Source organism: Schistocerca nitens, chromosome 7 (assembly GCF_023898315.1).
Source record: "Schistocerca nitens isolate TAMUIC-IGC-003100 chromosome 7, iqSchNite1.1, whole genome shotgun sequence".
In the NCBI taxonomy this organism is placed as follows: Eukaryota; Metazoa; Arthropoda; class Insecta; order Orthoptera; family Acrididae; genus Schistocerca; species Schistocerca nitens.
Genome location: NC_064620.1, coordinates 338,172,520 through 338,179,023, shown reverse-complemented (window position 1 = coordinate 338,179,023; position 6,504 = coordinate 338,172,520).

The window sequence follows — 6,504 nt, the reverse complement described above, 5'->3', positions numbered from 1 at the left end:
CTGGGTCACGCGCCGCCGATCGCTTCCCGTGACCAGCTGTCCTCCGACATGGAACTCTTGCCCGCTCCGGACCAGATGTCGTCTTCGCCCATCGGGTGCACCGCCCCGATGGAGGTCGACCCTTCGGCCCCTCCTGTCTCTCTACGGGCGCATACACCGCATGTTGGCGTGCACCCTGGACTAGGTTTTCAGGCGTTTCCTAGTTCCCCTCGGACCGAATGGCCGGGTGCGGGTGGCACAGCTTCGTCGCATGCGTCAACATGGGGTCCTCCCCACGGCGGGCGGAAGCCTTATAACACAACCGTACGCCGATTTGCGGGGGAGGAATGTGGTGTCACCGCCAGACACCACACTTGCTAGGTGGTAGCCTTTAAATCGGCCGCGGTCCATTAGTATACGTCGGACCCGCGTGTCGCCACTGTCAGTGATTGCAGACCGAGCGCCATCACACGGCAGGTCTAGAGAGACGTCCTGGCACTCTCCCCAGTTGTACAGCCGACGTTCATAGGAATGGTTCACTGACAGTCACGCTCTCATTTGCCAAGACGATAGTTAGCATAGCCTTCAGCTACGTCATTTGCTACGACCTAGCAAGGCGCCGCATTCAATAGATATACAACTTGTGATGCCTGTACCGTCAGACCGATACCTCACGCCAATCTACGTGAGCTTAAAACGTGCATTTCGGCCTCCTCTAGCAACACGGTGTTGGCTCTTCTGCCAACACATCACGAACCATACGCGACTGGAGCAGGAAATGGAGGTAATGACAGTGGCACGTACAGTGCCCTCCGCCATACACCGTTCGGTGGCTTGCAGAGCATAAATGTAGATGTAGATGTAGATTTCAATGCTGAGCCTCACTGTTCTGACCTCCATTACGGAGGATTCAAAAGAAGGGGGAAAGTTTTGGTAAGATGGGGCCCGACGGCTTCCCATCATATGATACGTCCACGGTAGCGCTGGGCGAAATTGTGGGGAAATTTGATGACAATGTGAGATCATTAACCCACCATACATCTCACATGAACTTCTGAGCTGTGACATTTTTTCGCATGCGTCGATACCTTGCTGTTTGAAGCGTCTCCGAGCCTGAGGGTGACATCGCAGGGCGCCACAGTTTTGCACCATTACAGAGAAAGATTGAAGGCATCTTTGAAACAAATTTTAAACTCCTACATCACACCGGGAAACATTTATTGGATTTGCAGAAATGTTCCTGTAGTTGTTTTGTGCAGTATATTTAATACCCTTCTCGTCTAGCTTAAGATAATTTATGTTTTCCAGATTTTTTTTCTAATATCTTTTCCTTAGTGCTATAACTTATTATCCTTATCGCTGTTATTACCCAATAAGCACATCTGCATAGTCTATTCAGTAAGAAACGGTTCTGTGCCTCTCTATACATCTTCGTTTCGGTTTTATGTTAAAAACATGCTACTGGCACACATACATGATATCAACAGTGCTGTGCTAGGTGTAAAATACATGAAATTCAAAATAATGTAAGACAGTTGGCTTTTAAAACAATTACTGGTATGTTATATCTTTTTATCGTTGCTCGACATGAACGAGATACTTCATATTTACATAAAAATCTAGCCACTGCAAAGGAACTTGTGCTTTTTCTAACCATGGCAGAAAGACACCGAATAACATTTACAAGACACGTGTCTATAACACTATCTAGACAAGAGGCCCATCAGATGTTGGGTCTGAAGGTCACAGAATGTAAACAGCCGTTGAAAAACACATAGCAGACATGTATTCATTATAAAGACTAGACAAGTTGCCCTTCAGAGACTTGGAGGTCATAGAATCTAGGCAGTCATGGCCGGTTGCTAGGTGTACCCCCTCCCCCCAACCCGCCCCCCCTCCCGCCCCTCCAGATCCACTCTCCAATTGGATGACAAACTGGTGGGCTGTTCTCCAATGGGCTAGTCTCCTATTAATCAGGAACACAGCAGACTGTCACCCTATTGGCTAAATGCATGGGATTTTCTCCCGCCCACCAGGCTGACGGGTACAATCATCCTGCCTCCCACCACCTCACCCCCTCCTTGATTGAACGAGGTTTGGAGCTTTAACAGTGGCAACTTATAGAAAATAGAAACATATTTCAAAGTTTTACTGTTTTTCAGAATAGTGACAAGTATTGTGTATAACTCGCTGGCATCGATGTGAAAGTCGTAGGATACAGTTAGCAGTACCCCAGTTGCCCAATGAATCTCAATAGAAATTCTGAAGTAAATACCATGAAGGGCTTCCTTCAATTTAGGAATCAATTTGAAGTCGCAAAGACTTAAGCTGGGGAGTGTGGTGGCTAGTACAGTATTTCTCAGCCCCATCGATCGAACATATTACTCTCAACTTGTGCCATACCTCCCCGAGCATTGTTTGAACTGTCGTCCTCCTGAATGTATGCCTAAGTGTAGTGACTGCAACGTGTATAGTGTAGCATCAGGTTTGTGTTATACGAAGATGAGAGAAGGGAAAGAGTAAAACCCAGTCCCATAATACTGACTAATTCCCTCGAATAGCAGCAAGAAGGCCACCGAGATCAATGTCCCCATCCTACAGCGCCACAGGCTTCACTCCATGAGACACTGAGAAGGGGTTAGGAATTTAATCCAGGACACTGGCATAAAGTTAGTATGTCAGGAACTTTACGCCAAGACGTTTCCTTCCCTTAATGGCAAAACACTTGGAGAGAAAATTTCTGCCACTGACAGGATTCGAACCAGCTACATTCAGAATCGCAGTGGCGTGCATTAGTAACCTCAGCTACAAAGGTGAATACAATGCCAAGAAACACTTCTTTATGTATAAAATCTAGTACTATAAGTTGGAGAGCTTACAGATCACGGCAAATCACTGGCAGCAGGGCTGGTTGAACACAATTTTTCCACACAAGCGACATATGATTTGGAAGCATCCCCTTTCCATCCCCCCCCCTCCTCCCTTCCTTCAGACATTAGTTGCATTTCCTTGGACATGTACTTATTTTACTCGTGTGATGAATATAACAATCCTCCTCTGTAGCTGAACGGTGTGTTCACGCTTTTCACATGGTATATCTAGGTTCGATTACTGGTGATAGTTGCCGTCAGATGAAAGTGTTTGCATCGAGCTGTGAGCCACACAATATTTATTAATTATTTATTTATAAAAATTAGAATAAAATGTTGTGTTTCTTACATATACATGATGAACCAAAATTAACAGTTAAAATGGCACCTGTGAAAGTAGACGATAATAACAAAATAAAAAACATTCCACTAAACATTGGTCCGCAAACGAGCTGTTTTCGAGATTATTGCAAATGTGTCTACGTGTTGCCACTGACTTCAGTGCAAAATGTTCAGTACAAAATGTTAGTTTAAACGCATTTGAAATGAAAACTTTTCAATTAAGCTCCCATCGAAGTGGGGTCAAATGTCACCCATAGCCTACCCTACTTTGCACAATGTTGAAGAATGTGGTAGATGCACACTGGACCACAGGACATTTTTCTGCCGATACGAGACATCTAAAGTACCAATGTTGTCCAAGATGGACAGGTGGAGCTGTATCACCTGGCATCAGTCCTCGTGTTTTTTTGCCTGGGGTCATCTCAACAGTGCAGCCTACAGCACTGTCGTTGGTACAGTTGGAGAACTGGAGCAGCAAACTGGACAGTCTTGTCAAAATTTACGAGATGATCCAGGGGTGTGTCAAAGAATTCGTAACTCACTGCAGGGACGAGGGTGGCGTTGACTCAAAAAAAATGGCTCTGAACACTATGGGACTTAACATCTGAGGTCATCAGTCCCCTAGAACTTAGAACTACTTAAACCTAACTAACCTAAGGACATCACACACATCCATGCCCTAGGCAGGATTCGAACCTGCGACCGTAGCAGTCGCGCGGTTCCGGACGGAAGCGCCTAGCACCACGTGACCACCGCGGCCGGCGGCGTTGACTCCAAATGACTACATATGGAGCACCTCCATTAACAAGTACTGGCACGGATACTAGATAACCTGTTGTGTTGTAACTACGTTTTAGAGCGAAAACAAATTTGTTTACGGCAGTATGAAATTTTATTAGTGACGGGATTTTTTCAGAGTGATGTCGTAACTATCAGTGTCCTGAGGGATATTTTTAAGAGTAAGTTTTTAAGTGAAAAATAATGATTTGCTCCGCGATCGCCAGTTGAACTAACCACAGCAGACAACTAAGTAAGTTACGAATTATGTTTCGTATGTTTCTTAAAAACAATGAGACGAAACGAAAAGGGATAAATTGCATGTACATGTGTAGAATCGTTTTCAGTTGAAAATGCTCGTGCCTGCTCAGTACATTTTATTTATTCATATTATGACAGGGATTTGAAAAGTGAGTGTTGAATATTCCTTCGAAACTTAAGTTGAAAACTGATGCAGTTCCAATTTCAAATCTACCATCCTCTGGTGTTGATTCAGGACGTAGTACTGAGCCTAATAATGACAGAAATATATGGGCACAAAAACGAAGCCATTGCAAAGATGCAGATGATATTTTACAGGTAAACATACACTGAAGCACCAAAGAAGCTGGTATAGGCATGCGTATTCAAATACAGAGATATGTAAACAGGCAGAATACGGCGCTGCGGTCGGCAACGCCTATATAAGAGAAGTGTCTGGCGCAGTTGTTAGATCGATTACTGCTGCTACAATGATAGGTCAGCAAGATTTAAGTGAGTTTGAACGTGGTTATAGTCGGCGCACGAGCGATGGACACAGCATCTCAGAGGTAGCAATGAAATGCGGATTTTCCCATACGATCATTTCACGAGTGCACTACGAATATCTCAAATCCGGTAAAACATCAGATCTCAGACATCGCTGCGGCCGGAAAAACATCCTGCAGAACGGGACCAACGACGACTGAGAATTGTTCAACGTGACAAAGCGCAACCCTTCCCCAAATTGCTGCATATTTCAATGCTGGGCCAATAAGAAGTGTCAACGTGCAAACCATTCAACAAAACATCATCGATACGGACTTTCGAAACCGAATGCCCACTGGTGTACCCTTGATGACTGCACGAAACAAAGTTTTACACTTCACCTGGGCCCATCATCACCCACATTGGGCTGCTGATTACTGGAAACATGTTGCCTGATCGGAAGATTCTCGTTTCAAATTGTGTCGAGCGAATGGACGTTTACTGGTATGGAGACAACCTCATGAATCCATGGACACTGCATGTCAGCAGGGGCTTCTCAAGTTGGTACAGGCTCTGTAATAGTGCGAGGCGTGTGCAGTTGAGTGATATGGGACTCCTGATACGTATGCATACTGTCCGATCACCTGCATCCATTCACGTCCGTTGTGCATTCCGAGAGACTTGGGCAGTTTCAGCAGGACAATGCGGTACCCCACACGTCTAGCATTGCTACAAAGTGGCTCCAGAAACACTTATGAGTTTAAACACTTCCGATGGCCACCAGACTCCCCAGACATGAACATGGGATACCGTATAACATGCTGTTCAGAAGAGGTCTCCACCCCTTCGTATTCTTATGGATTTATGGACAGCTTTGCAGGATTCATCGTGTCGGTTCCCTCCAGCACTACCAGACATTAGTCGAGTCCAAGCAACGTCGTGTTGCGGCACTTCTGCGTGCTCACGGGAGCCCTAGACGACGTTTGGCAGGTTCAAAAATGGTTCAAGTGGCTCTGAGCACTATAGGACTTAACTTCTAAGGTCATCCGTCCCCTAGAACTTAGAACTACTTAAACATAACTAACCTAAGGACATCACACACATCCATGCCCGAGGCAGGATTCGAACCTGCGACCGTAGCGGTCGCGCGGTTCCAGACTGTAGCGCCTAGAACCGCACGGCCACTCCGGCCGGCGTTTGACAGGTGTACCAGTATCTTTGGCTCTTCAGTGTATTATCAACTAATGGAAAAGTTACTACTAGACAAAACATCAACCGCGAAAATGAACACTGTTGTAAATGCGACAATGCATGCTTACACTAACCATTAGAAATTATGGAGACAGAAATAAAAGACCTTAGATAAAAGAATGCAGATTTACAGGATCGTTCCTCCGTTGAAGTAGTGATGAGTTACATGAAATTGAAACATGTTCAGAAAGTTATTCAGAGCTCTCTTTCTGTCAACAACAAGTAGTTATGAAAGGACGATGTACTAATTGGTCATCTGAAGATACTGCAAAGGTTGCGAGGTTACGTTCTCTATCTTTTGTCAGAGACATACCGAAATACCCTCTTCCTAACGAAGTCACTACACAAGAAGATTCAGGGAATTTTTCGTTCCGTCACGTTTTATTGATTTAAGCCTTAGTGTTTTGAAAACTGAAAGTTGTTAACAAAATTTGAAAAAGACATAGTTCGGCCGCTACATTACCATTAAACCCGCCATAGAAAGAAATAGTATGACTAACATAAAGCTTAACAATAATAATACACTAAAATCTGGAAAATCACTATAAAATTCCTACCT